Genomic DNA, 15,277 nt, shown 5'->3' on the forward strand with positions numbered 1-15,277 from the left:
GCGCTATTACCCCTTTGGATAGCAAGGCTTAACCTTTTGGGCCAAATAAGCGCCAGCTCTTGGGTCACCTGACGCATGAACCAATTTGTCAGACATAGCATTGAGATTTTTTTTAGTATCTGTTGACCATGGGCCTAAAGTCTCGTAGTTAGATAATTGTAATTATAATTTATATCTTAAGGAAAGGCAGTGTGAAAGGATCTCCAGACTATGTAAGCGCCGGTGAATCATACATACAGCGTATTAATTGAATGCGCGTTGCCTTCCTCACCTCAGTTGTGTCACAGTGTGGTCCGAGAACGGTCGAAATGGAGGCGTTCTATCTATTTTGTGCAATGTGCTTGATTTTCTCGATCGAAACACGATCGATACCGAACGAGATCCGATCGATCGAAAGTGATGTCACCAGTGAAAGTAGCTCGAGAACAATGGTCCAAAAACCTTTAAGTTATATTGTAAATGACTTGAAGGCATATCGAAGGAGTAAACGGCAGGTGTTCAAGGCAGATCATTGTCGTGCGGGGTCGTGTCCTAGATGGTTGGGGGGGTCGATTGTTTGTGGTCCGTGCACAGGGTGAGTTCAATGTTCCCTGACTTATAAATATAGAGTTTATTTGTAACTATACTGCAGCCTTTCTTGATGAGAACTGTTTACCAACAAAGAAGTTAAAAATGAAGGTAGAAATTGCATGTCATTTCATAACTTATTTATTTTAAATTATGTATGGTTTGTTTAGAAAATGTTATATAAAATATACTAACCATATTTAAATGTTCTAACTTCTAAGCTTATTAATCAAATTTATTTTCATTAATTTAAGAACAAGTTAGTTAAAATTATTATTAGGTGTGAAATGACTAGTGATTTATACCCTCATTTTTAATTTGTTTGTTGGTAAACAGTACTCATCAAGAAAGGCTGTGTGTAGTATAGTATCCTATATTATATTTCATACATTGATTTAATAACGCAAGTAAAATTCAACACAATTTAAAAAGAGAATTAAAAATTACAGACCATGATCATGATCATTGAAGATTACCTAAGAAATTCAAATTCAAAATTCTTTATTTGCAAATTGTTAATTACAGATCAGGAATACAATAAATGTTGGCATATAATTTGCTACAAAATAGCATGCAAATTATTTATGAACTTATTTATAACTTTTGATTTGACAAACAATTATTTATGAACTTACAACTTTTGAATTGACAAATAATTATTTATGAACTTATAACTTTTGATTTGACAAATAATTATTTATGAAATTATAACTTTTGATTTGACAAACTTTAGTGTTGGACTTTGAGTGCGAAAGTGATGTTAGGTAATTAAACAAAATTCAAAAATGCAAAATTCACTAATTTCAAGTAAGCTTAGTTTACAAGCATTTTTGAAACATCAGATTCGTTTTTTAGTAGTGACTATTAACTCTATCACCGTTTGGGAAAGCTGGATCATATTTGAAACTTAGGATTTGTTTTTTTTGTAGTGACTCTATCACCGTTTGGGAAAGCGGGATCATAAATAAATTAAGTCAATAAATAGAACATTAATCATGTTCGACCAAATTGTAACTCTAAATCACTCAGTAACCAAACCAAACGCACAAAACATTATCAATATTGACTTAGCTGTTTCGCAGTGATGCAATTAAGTAGCTACTTGTACATACGACTGTGTGCGTAGTTTTAAATAAGTTTGTAAAATGGTGGTAAACAAAAAAATAAACCGTGGCTTGGCTGGGCTTTTTTGTGGGCTCTTCTCGGACCAAGGCGCCTTTGGAACCCTCGTAACTTTAATTTTAAGTTTTTTCGACGATTATTACCACCATAAGATTAAATTAAATTATGATATAATCCTGACCTTTCAAAAGTGCTTGTAAACTAAGCCTAATTGAAATAAATGATTTTTTTTTTTTTTTTACATTCGTCAGCTAATGGGGCAATGGGGATGATGAGTAGATTTAAATACATTTATTTTATGAAACACTAGCTGACATCACGCGGATAATATATAGCCTATAGCCTCCCTCAATAAATGGGCAATGAACACTGAAAGAACTTTTCAAATCGGACCAGTTACTGAGATTATCGCGTTCAATCAATCAAACAAACAATCTCTGCAGCTTTATAATATTAATACAGATTCGGGTAAATAAAGTCAATATTAACTAATTAGTTAATTGAAAAACAAAGATTGACTGGATGTTTGTAAAATAAATAATATTATAAAATTTTAAAAACGAACGGGAACAAGAACCACGCCGGTGAAAACGCTAGTAATTCATAAATAAATTATTATGTGTTTGTTTAGTGTATGTATGTATTTTTCGTGCTCAACAATGAACCGAATTCGGTTTCTTAATGATGGTGAGACGTGATAGCCTAGTCGATATGACCTCTGCCTTCGATTCGGAGAGCGTAGGTTCGAATCCGGTGTGGGGCATGCACCTCCATCTTTTCAGTTATATGCATTATAAGAAATTAACGTGTCTCAAACGGTGAAGGAAAAAGATCGTGAGGAAACCTGCATACCTGTGTTTTTTTTTAATTCTCTACGTATCTGAAGTCTGCCAATCCGCATTTGGTGGTGGTTTTTAAGGCCTAACCCCTGTAATTCTGAGAGGAGTCTCGTGCTCGCTAATGAGCCGAATATGGGTTTTTAAGGATAATTATTTTAAGGACGTTACTTATGCTCTTGGATTAAGATAGCGGTAGTAAATTTATATTGCAGTAATAAATTCTGAATAATTCAGATATCATTAGTATAGTTTCTTAGATAAAAAGCATGAATGTATGTTTAATCTCAATTTTATGATTGTATCGACATGAATCACAGATACGAGTGCTACAAAATTAAGCAATACAAATATTATAACAGATATTCATATTTTCCAATGATATCTGATAACGATAAGTATCTATTATAAATCATTATTATTGTAGAATTCATATGAAATGGGAGTCATTTTCTCAAGAAATATTTTGAAAAAATATTTTAACCTATTTACTTATTTTAAAATGAATTTAACAATTTTGTTGTTTCAATATTCTTTGTTTTGATTATCGTTAAATATTTTAAATTTACTCGTATGTCGTCAAATCTGCATCTATTATTATCGTATATTAAAAATAAAGATATTAAGTACCATGGAATTTTCCAGGATGAAAAGAAAAGAGACAAAGCCTATGTGTTAATCCAAAGTAAAATCTATTTCCATTCCATAATTCAGCCAAATCGCTTCAGTAGCCGCAGCGTAAAAGAGGAACAAACATACTAACAAACTTCATAATATTAGTGTGATAATAACGGTGTAGAATTTAAGAATTGTAATATAAACTTGAATTTTCAAAACTGCTATTAAACTAAACCTTACTTATTGTTAAGTAATTTTTAATTTGAATGGACTTACATATGCTTATATTGATTTGATACCACTAGTTCATCATCATCATTATCAAGCAATATTCGGCTCACTGCTGAGCTCGATTCTCCTCTCAGAATGAGAGGGTTTAGGCCAATAGTCCACAACGCTGGCCCAATACGAATAGGCAGACTTCATACACGTATAGAATCAAGAAAATTCTCTGGTATGCAGGTTTCCTCACGATGTTTTTCCTTCACCGTATGAGACACGTGATATTTAATTTCTTAAAATGCACACAACTGAAAAGTTGGAGGTGCATGCCTCAAAACGGATTCGAACCCGAGGTCATATCCACTGGGCTATCACCTATTACCACTAGTTACCTTGGTTATATTAAACTCCTGAACCGATTTTGACGAAATAATGGGATTTAGATAAATTCTTTTCTAGAGACGGAGACATTAGGATTGATTTAATCTAAATTAACAAGGACGAAGTAGTGATTGTCAATCAATATGAAAAATTAATAGTAAGCATAAAACCATTACAGAAAGAGTTAAAGACATCTATAATTAATCAAAGTTTATAATATTAATCTAGAAAGTAATACTTCATAATAACATGACATGTGATATTTTTCGTACAAAGACAATTTCTGTCAAGATGTCGTTTTAAACAAGTTCGAATAACGGGTCCGTCCACTTCAACGAAGTGGATAGCATTCTATACCAATGCAAATTCAATTGACTTACATGTGGATACATGAAGTCGATGGAGCTAAGTATTCTTCTTTTCCACATGGCAAGGGTACTTGTATACTATCTGTTTTCTGTGGTTAGGGTATGGAACTCTTTCTTGAAGATTGTTTTATGATTCTAAGGCATATTTGAATATTTGAAGTGATGCGTTTGTGAATTTGTGATTAACATTTCAAAATAAACTAAACTATCGTGATAACAAAGTTACTACGGGCTCAAAAGGGCTAGAACCCAGAGCCGTAAAGCTCATTATTAAAAAAAAAAAAAGAGTGAATAGACATCTTCTGGGTAAACAAAACCTTGGGCCACATCTGCACTCGGGTATTATCGTGGTCAAGTGTGATCCCATTAAATATTAAAAAAAACAAACTGCACCTACAAGCTAGCTGGCAATATTTTATATTCCAACATCCAAATAAGAGTTTAGATGTATATTAAATATAATAATTTTATTGGTCGCGAGATACAATAAAAGATAAATAAAATTTAATTTTTATAGGTAATCAAGAAGCTGGTTCATTAAAAGGTCCCATTTGGTGAGTCACCCGTCTTTTAACCACAAATTCTTGCATGATTTTTTAACACACAATATTTTATTATTGTTTTCTTTTAACTCTTTTTAACCTTTATTACCGATTTTCATCTTTTTAAAAATAATCAAGTAGGTATTTAGTTATGATTTATGAAACTATTTGCTAACTTATTGCCACTCAATTTATCAAATTTCCCATATTCCGATTTCAAAATACTCAGATTTAATTTTCCAACAAAACCAGTCAAGGCTGACCCTTTAACCCCAAGTTTAAAGTGATCAACTCAAATAGCTGTAGTTGCTCACTTATCGGTATCGTGGTAACGTGTCGCCATTCCATTTATCCGATTTCCATTCATGAGATTATACAATCCTTTATCTCTTTTACTTACTGACTAGTCAACGGCCGGCCTTTGAACTATGAGTTATATGTATACCCATATTTCTAGAAGAGACTTCTGACGAGGCCAGACGGGTGATCCGTTCTAAATCAGGACTATTCCATTCAATTTTCAACTATGTTACTCATAATAAACGGTTTTCGCTTATTTTGTAGGAATTTTGGTATTTTTTTTAAAGGTTACAGAAACCTGCTATTTTTATTAATATCTGAAATATTGTGACATTATTTATTTTTTTATACTTAACATTTTATGCCCACTAAACTAATTAACGTTATTTAAACCATCACTAACATACTTACCAACTTTCTGCACTTTAATAATTGCATTGCATGCTCTCATTAATTGAAACTGGTTATTTGTTTTGTTATTTTACTTCTGATTGTTTTTAAATGAGATAAAAGCTTTGGAGTAAACTGCTTTTTGTACCTATTTATATAGGCAGTAGCTGACACCGCGCGGTTTCACCCGCGTGGTCCCCGTTCCCTTAGGAATGCGGGGATAATATATAGCCTATACCCTTCCTCGATAAATGGGCTATCTAACACTGAAAGAATTTTTTAAATCGGACAAGTAGTTCCTGAGATTAGCGCGTTCAATCAAACAAACAAACTAACTAACTCTTCATCCTCAGAATATATATTCAGCTTTATAATATTAGCAGGTGGATATAAAAATAAATGCCTAGTTCTGTGGTTTGGCTCTATTTTGGAAATATTTTTTTGCAACTCTACGATTTGAATCTCGCATTCGTCTCTATTTCTCACTGTCTAAAGCGATAGTGAGAGATAGAGAGTAAAAAAATATGTGAGCCGTCACGGACGCCTGGCAGATGTGAAACATCGACAATATTTTGTAAAAGTTAAACAACACTGTATACACTACGGAGTTTACACTATAGGTATCCGAGCTCAGTGTAGCGAGAGAGATGGCTTAACGCTGGCTCGAGTGGGAGAGAATCGCACAGTCGATTGCGCATGGCGACGCGTCGCCACACCGTACACACCACTGCATATAGACTGTATATATATATACCATCAAATAGCGTGGCGACGCGTCGCTACGGCATGCGTCGCCACGCCAGAAATCCGTATGTAAGGTTATGTGTGGCGAGTTATTACAACATCGTTACAGAATAGCACTAAACCTATAGGGGATCATCTCATTAGGCTTCCCTAAAGTTCCCATCATATCAGCCATCATCGTTAGTAGCTTATTTGATATGTCAATAATAAAAACCTCGAAAAAAATGGTACAGTATTCGATGATGCGTCATGATGGAATACTGCATCATTTTCTTTTTGAAAATTAAAAAAAACCGCTGATGAACTACTACTGAATAATGAATAATGAACTAGCGGACCTCCGCGACTTCGTCCGCGTGTAATTAATTTTTCACAAATCCCGCGGAAACCATAAATTTTCCGAGATGAAAAGAAGCCTATGTGTTAATTCAGAATAAAATCTATTTCAGCCAAATCGCTTCAGTAGTAGCGACGTTAAAGAGTAACAAACGTCCAAGCAAACATCCATACAAACTTTCGCGTTTATAAATATTAGTAGGATTTTAATAGACTCTATAGATATTGACTTATTTTTAACCGACTTCCAAAAAGGAGGAGGTTCTACGTTCGGCTGTATGTATGTTTTTTTATCTATGTCCAGCGATATTTCTATATTTTTTATTACTGACTTTTTTTAAATACATATATTTCTAAGAAGAGTAAAGCTGATCTCATAAAGAAAATGTGACGGTGGATAATCGATCTACCTATGTAAGTTACATATCAACTCAAGGTCGCACATTCATGTGTAGAAGTCAACGATTAGTCATAGCTGATAAAACTTGGGTGTATTGAAATTTGTATTATTATGAGTAAAATGAGTAAAATTACACATACGGGATGTACCTAACTTCTGGTGATTTGCCACTTATCTACTGCAAGTTGTAGGGTTCTTATTTTGGGAGTCCCACGGTACTTACTGTCACAGTGTATTTTATAAACTGTACTGAAGTAAAACCTCAATAGCTCAATGGTAAAAGCGGTTGGATTCATCACTGAGGGGTGGTGGTTCGATCCCCGCCCCGTTGGTTTATTGTTGTACCCACTCCTAATACAGCCTTTCCTGAGTAGTTGGAGGGGAATTGGAATATTGGTCATAATTATTATAAAAGATATGGCAAATATTCTTTTTAAAAAAAAATAACCAGTGCATAATCAGCACGCTTACTTTGTTGTACTTATTAATAATTGTTGATTTAAGATTATAGTCCGGTCAAATTAAACCAAAAAATAAGAGTAAAGTTACCTAAATTCCCCTAAAGTTATTTTAGGTTTCAAAATTATGAGCGAACACAAACATACATACGGGGGTTAGTCCGTATATCAGTCAAAAACATTTGCCTTTTTTAGTCCAAATACATCTTAATATCTTAGATATTTTTTTTGTTATAATTATGTTGTTTACGAAATGTAAATATAACATGGTGATTTTTCGTTGAAACAAGATACAGATGCTAATAAATAAAGTCAACTTCTGTGAAATTCCAAGATTTTCGTTAGAAAATCCGCAATTGATGGAAAAGTCACGAATCTCGATATCTCGGTTTAATATGATAATATTTTGTAATTGGAATTTCGAACAGATTCAATATTTATTGAATAAAGTGTTTTGTAATCTTTGTTGTGTGATATCTAAAAATCTACCTTTTTTTATTAATTCTTTACAAGTTAGCCCTTGACTACAATCTCACCTGATGGTAAATGATGATGCAGTCTAAGATGGAAGCGGGCTAACTTGTTAGGAGGAGGATGAAAATCCACACCCCTTTCGGTTTCTACACGGCATCGTACCGGAATGCTAAATCGCTTGGCGGTACGACTTTGCCGGTAGGGTGGTAACTAGCCACGGCCGAAGCCTCCCACCAGCCAGACCTGAACAAATTAAGAAAATCTCAATCTGCCCAGCCGGGGATCGAACCCAGGACCTCCGTCTTGTATAATTGGTTTTTGGGCCCTGGAACAAAATATTTATTTATGACCATATTGACTCCTAAACTTTGTTATGTGTTTGTCCTACACTTAATGTTAAACATATTTATTTATTGAGTATAGAAATATGTTGTTGTTTATGTGGTAAAATTGGCTTTTATAAAAAAAAATATCAATAATTAGCCAACGCCCCGTGGTTTTACACGAGTAGTTCCCATTCCTGTGAAAATGCCTATGACACTCACAAATAACGTGGCTTACAAGTGGTAAAAGAATTTTCAAAATCGGTACAGTAGATCCCATCGTCGTTGTTATCAACCCATATTCGGCTCCCTGCTGAGCTCGAGTCTCCAAGTCCGAATGACAGGGGTAAGGGCAATAGTACACCACGCTGGCCCAATGCGGATTGGCAGACTTAACACACACAGATAATTAAGAAAATTCTCTGGTATGCAGGTTTCCTCGCGATGTTTTCCTTCACCGTTTAAGACACGTGATAATTTCTTAAAATGCACACAACTGAAAAGTTGGAGGTGCATGCCCCGGACCGGATTCGAACCCCACCCTCCAGAATCGGGGGCTGAGGTCATATCCACTGGGCTATCACGGCTTCAGATCCCATACAACAACACAAAGTTTAGTCGGCTAGTTCCTTATTAACTTGCAAGGAAAATCTTTATAGCATGGTTTTTACACAAATTATACATATTTTAATAACTTGTAGGCATATTTGCTCAACTACAGCACACTTGCGCGCGCGTGTGTGTGCATAATTATAATTATTTGTATTATACAATGGTCGTAAATTAAAATAACATGTGTTGGTCTGACGGGAGTGTTTTGCTCACAAAGTTGTGCAAATACAACGTCAAACCGGTGTACCTACATACATGTGGAGGTTGTACGACCTCTACCGCAGGCAGTGGGATGCAATTCATCTTCTTCTTCTTCTTAAGGAGCCGCTCCGACTAGCGAAGGTTGGCAGTCAGTTTCTTGAACTCGTCTCTATCTTTCGGCGAAATAACTGTGCGGCGCTCGCGATCCCGGTCCACTCTCTGATGTTTCTCAGCCGAGACTTCTTCCTGCGACCAACGCCTCTTCTACCAGCAACCTTTCCCATCAAGATGAGCTGTAGAAGCGGTCGTCTTGACGGTCTGCAAAAGTTCACGCTTCTGATTGACGCGTCGCAGAACTTCGGCATTCGTCACTTTGTGAGTCCAACTGATAGCCAGCATGCGTCTAAAAGCCCACATTTCGAACGCTTCTATTCGTTTCCTGATGTCCTCTTTTACTGTCCAGGCTTCACATCCGTATAGAAGTATGGGCCAGATGTAACAACGCATGCAATTCATAGATGCTTAAAAACAATGCATACCCTGATTCATTACGTACCTGATAAGGAGGACAAATTTTCCATTTAGTGCAAAATTTGTACCTATAGTGCATACACTACTTAAAAACCTTATGCACGCCACTGGGCGCAGGTGGTAGTGCTGGTGGTTTTCAAAGAAGTTCTGGGTACGATTCTAAATAGACTCAGGTTGGTCTGGTAGTAGGAATCGGTCGTGGCTAGTTACTACTCCAACGTTCCGCCGAGTGATTTAGAGTTTCGGTGCACGTGAAAACGGTCAGAGAATAAAGTCAAAGTTCAATTATTTCAATTAGGTTTAAGCTACTGTTACACATGCTCATTTCAAGCACGAAAGCATGCTATTATTGAGCAGTTGCTACTTATTAGCATGTGTATCGCAACATTGCTAATAATGAGCATGCTTATTTATGAGCATGCTACATGCTGCGCGGGTGCGGTTTGCTTATTGAGTATGCTAGTCGATCAGCATTGCTATTCTGTATTCTCTTCACCTTCATCTCTCCCTATCTAACACGATACTATAGACAGAGAGCGATAGATACAAATTAGCATGTGTAACAGTACCTTTAGTTTATAAGCACCTTCGAAAAGTCAGGTAATAAAATTATTAGATAATTAATGAATAATAATTGGTCCAAAACTAAAAATTAAAGTTACAGTTACAAAAATATACTTATATTTCTTCCAAGTAAACCCTCAATCCTAGACTGCATCGTCACTTAATATCAAGTGGCATCCAAGGGCTCACTTGTCATTGAATAAAAGATTACAACGGAAAGTATCTTTGGGCTATTGGGTATAGACACTGTTAAAGATACAAACTTAAGGGGTCTCAAATAATAATATATATAAAATAATAATATATAAAATTGTCCAATTTTCCACGAAACAACGATTGAGGACATGATTTGCTATATTTTCCAAAATACGTTTTATACCTGGCAGGTTGAGAGACTACTCCTCTGAAACCTGCTCTCACACTTCATAGTATTCAACGGGTATAGCAGCGACAGTGATTGTACCATTAATTTGTGGCAGAGGAAACATCTCGAGCAGGTCCTAGGACTTCTGACCTTGAGAATAGGTATAAGGGACCCCTTCCGACTAGCCAACACTAACCTTTCCTACCCGACATGTTCCACACTAAACAATTTATGATAAACAATAATTAAAACACAAAACATTACTGTTCACACACACAAAATCACTAACGCGACTGGCAGCGTGACGGCGTCTACGCTGCCTAACAAACAACTAAAATATTTTTTTTTGTATTGTTTTTTTAAAGGAGGTAAATTAGGGTAATTAATTTTACGGTGAAATTATTTATTTTCTATTCAATTTTAGTACGTCATTAACTCATTATCTCCATACAAACAGACTTACTGTAACAATACGCTATCAGTGATCAAATATTTGAAATCATGATAATGTATGAAAAATAAACAATGATGATAGGTACTTGAGAAAACTCTCTATGCAAAGGTTATTACCAGCTAGGCTATTCTGTATATATACGATATTTTATAACTCGCAAGTGCGAATTTCGAATTCACCTCTAACTCTCTCTGTTTAACACGATACTTTAGAATGAGTAAGATAGCGGTGAATTTGGAACTCGAGTTATACAAAACATCGTTAGAGAATAGCCATGCTGTATACCTTACGTTGATTGAAAAAAATGATTATCAAGACGTTCCCGAGTGACGGCGAATTACTTAATGGTCAAAGAGTCTGTAATAAGCCTTCGTTATCTCTAATATATAAAATTCTCGTGTCGCGGTGTTCGAACTTGAACTCCTCCGAAACGGCTCGACCGATTTTGATGAAATTTTTTGTGCATATTCAGTAGGTCTGAGAATCGGCCAACATCTATTTTTCAAACCCCTAAATCCTAGGATAGGGTAGTGGTAGGGGAAGGGTATGGTATAGGGATAGGGTAGGGGTAGGGTAGCGGTAGGGTTGGGGTAGGGTAGGGGTAGGGTAGGGGTAGGATAGGGGTAGGGTAGGGGTAGGGTAGGGGTAGGGGTAGGGTAGGGGTAGGGTAGGGGTAGGGTAGGGGTAGGGTAGAGGTAGGGTAGGGATAGGGTAGGGGTAGGGTAGGGGTAGGGTAGGGGTAGGGTAGGGGTAGGGTAGGGGTAGGGTAGGGTAGTGGTAGGGTAGGTTTATGGTATACGGATAGGGTAGGGGTAGGGTAGTGGTAGGGTAGTTGTAGGGTAGGGTAGGGTAGGGGTAGAGTAGAGGTAGGGTAGGGGTAGGGTAGGGGTAGGGGTAGGAGTATGGTAGTGTAAGGTAGGGATAGGGAAGAAGTGCAAATAAATAAAATAATAAGTCAAAGCGAAGCTTGAGCGAGTCCGCTAGTTTTTATATATTTTTCTTAATTTCTTCTTTGGGTTTATTCAATCCTGAACATACCACCCTCTTAGGAGCCAGGTTATATATTAAATACATTATATAACTAATTTTATCCGCTATCTTAAATAGCCGTGATAGCCCATATGACCTCTGCCTCCAATTCCGGAGGGTGTGAGTTCGAATTCGGTTCGGGGCATGCAACTCCAATTTTTCAGTTGTGTGCATTTCAAGAAATTAAATATCACGTGTCTCAAGCGGTGAAGGAAAAACATCGTGAGGAAACCTGCATACCAGAGAATATTCTTAATTCTCAGTGTGTGTGAAGTCTGTCAATCTGCAGTGTCAATAGCCTGGTGGGCTATTGGCCTAACCCCTCTCATTCTGACAGAAGACTCAAGCTCAGCAGTAAGCCGAATATGGGTTGATAATGATGATCTTACATAAATCTATTGATTTTTTGAGGTTAAAAAGTAATGTTCTGCTCCAAGGTTTTGTTTATCTCTATGCTAAATTTCATCCAAATCCGTTCAGCAGCTTAGTCGTCAGAAACTGACAGATAGTCAGGCTTACTTTCGCATTTATAATATTAGTATGGATGGTAGAAGTACACGAAGGTCGATCGAAGGTAGAAGGCAGGTAAAAAAAATTATGCAGATTGCAAGTTGGCATGGAATAGGTATTATATAGGTATTATATGAATAGTAGTGTTAGAATTATTGAGCTATTGAGCCTTATAATAGAGCTGTAAGGCGAGGGCCCTAAAAATACCTCGTTTATAATGGGTCTTTTTAGCCCTTGTATAACAATCTACTATTTATCATCTCAAGGATATTAGAAGGTTTGTGTGAAATTATATATTTTAACAAATCCCTCAGGAACAATTAATTCTTCTTAGAAATTAGTCTATGTATTAATCCAGGGTGTATTCTATCTCTGTTTCAATACACCCTGGATTTTTTGGCATTTCAGTGCGAAAGCGTAACATACACACAAACACACAAACTTTCGCCTTTATAATATTTGTGTGACGAATTCTTTAAATAAATATTTTGTCTTTTGTCCGCAGGTGTAAAAGACGGCGATGCTGAAATAAATGGACATCTTCATTGAATAGTATTATAAAATTAACAAGTACTTAATTGCCAAAAGATGATGAAAACACCAAATAACCATATTATCTGAAAGAACTGTCTTTTATTAATTTAAGTGAAGGCGTTTTTTGTTACCATGGATTTTTAACACGAATATTCGTGGTTGTTGCAATATTAGTGCCGGAGTAGGTAGGAATAACTGTAGATATTCTTACTTTTTCTCTAGTAATCTGTAATCTGAGTTTATCAGATTGTGAAAACAATTGTTTTCCTAGTTAAATTACTTTATATACTTATAGTTTATATTTTTTCTAATAGCTAATTGTTTATAGGATAAATTAACATTTGCTCAATATTATATTGTTACTTTTGATTATTTTGAATTACGTTGTTTATTAGAGTTCCAAAATATGTAAAGAAAAACAAAAAAGCGAAATAAAAATCAAAGAGTGAAGAGCAATTTTCTAACAAGTGCGTTTTACGTTATTCTAGCCGTAGCCCTCATTCGCACGAGAGTTTAATTAACGGACGTTACGTTCGCTTAAAACACGACGCCTTATTTTCGAGCAGTGTTGCATTTTCAATTTTGGGTGTTGGAAATCGACCTTCATTCATCTTCGTACTATACGCTACGCCCGCCAACGCTGGGTATTAACGCATCGCTATTTTAACTCTAGTGCGAATGAGGTTTTAGGCATCGTAAGATCGTGGTAAAATAAGGAAATCAATCATAAGGACACACAGTCAATAACAATATACAATATTTATTGTTATTGATTGTGTTATATTACAATATCTTATTGACTGCGGTAGGAGCAATCTTACTTTTTGTCAATATTAATGTAAGGGCGTAAGCCTGTAAATCAGCAATGCTGATTGCATTTCTAAGAGTAATAATTCTATGCCTAATGTTTATTATGATATTCATGTTGTATGGATTATAATTTATGTGAATAATATTATTATAGTAGAACAATAACATCTTTATAGTAAAACACGACAAGAAAAATTTGTAAGTTCTACTAGATTTTCCTATGTTTTATTAACCGACTTCCAAAAAGGAGGAGGTTTTACGTTCGGCTGTATGTATGTTTTTTTTCTTTCCGTTTCTGAAAGCACCACAGAAATTTTGTAATTTAAGCGGCTTGAATTAAAACATCCCTGGCTTGGCACCGCCTTCAAACTGATCAGAAGGTAGCACATAGGTAAGATGTTATTTTTTGCTTTTTTGTTTTAGTTCATTTTTGAGTTGGAAGTCGGTTGAAATTTTTTATTAAAATTTTTATAGTCAAAAATTTTCGAGATAATGTGGGTAGGTAATTACTTATACATTATACCTGAAAACTATTATTTAACCAACCAAACAGATGGCTTACAAGAAGGAAAGAGGAAAACACTAATTTTGTTGGACAGTCCTGTAAAAAATATTAAAATAATTATTTTGTAAAATAATGGAACTCTAATTTGTTGACAACTTGGAGTTTTGTTTTTTTAAATCTCTCTCTCTCTCTTTTTAATTAATTATTTACTACATAAATAAATTTAGCCTAATATTTTTTCACAAGGAAACGCTTATAATATTATTGTTAATTATATTATCTAGTTTAATTGTTTATTTTATATTTGTTCGAAACTAGGACTTGGTTGTAAAACGATTTTGAAATTAATTTGTAAAACTCAAGACATTGATATTCCTAATGAAATATTTGTTTTATAATTTAAAAACGTTTTACAACCATTTTTAATTTAAGTAAAAAATCTGAAGTGATTTTTTACTTAAGTCAAGACAACTTTTGTTGGTCAAAAGTTCTTTTTGACACAAGCAATCTAATTTGATTGGATTAAGTTCTAATTGTAAGAAAATAAATAAAACTTAAATTAAATTTATGGGTGCGATATTATTTACATTCAAATTAATTCGAATGAATAACCTTGGCGAAATATACGATTGAATATTCTTTCGAAATACATATTATCATAAATTATTGTATATAAAAACCTTGCCATTTTTATAGACTGCTATTACTGATAATAATAATTTATTAATCTATGTTTCTATATCTATTATTTGAATGTTGTTAAATTATTATTATATTTACTGGAAATGATATTGATGTATTATTTATCTAAACCTAATTTTACAGTTTTGATACATAGGCCGGTTTTACCAACTCCTGATAAGTGTAACATAACAAAGACAAAACTTGTTGTTCTCACCCGATTACACTTTTTGTAACACGCACCAGCTTACTCTAAGGTAAAGTATTTTTGTAATTATCATGGGTACGGTGATAGTTGCCTTATGACGTCCATAATACGCGGCCTTTAATAGGCCATAAAACTTTTAAAAGCAAACCGAACTGTCACCCGCACCATGCTATCTGAAAAACACCCTAAGCTG

General features: G+C 34.9%; 1 long non-coding RNA gene across 1 annotated transcript; it reads left to right on the plus strand.

The window, feature by feature from the left end:
* Nucleotides 1–271: 271 nt before the first annotated feature.
* LOC112052491 (uncharacterized) lies at nt 272–14,984 on the plus strand. The gene is made up of 3 exons (XR_002887312.2): nt 272–574; nt 4,632–4,668; nt 12,852–14,984. It is a non-coding gene; the product is annotated as an uncharacterized LOC112052491 (long non-coding RNA).
* Nucleotides 14,985–15,277: the final 293 nt, after the last annotated feature.

This window comes from Bicyclus anynana, chromosome 14 (genome assembly GCF_947172395.1).
Source record: "Bicyclus anynana chromosome 14, ilBicAnyn1.1, whole genome shotgun sequence".
Taxonomy (NCBI): Eukaryota; Metazoa; Arthropoda; class Insecta; order Lepidoptera; family Nymphalidae; genus Bicyclus; species Bicyclus anynana.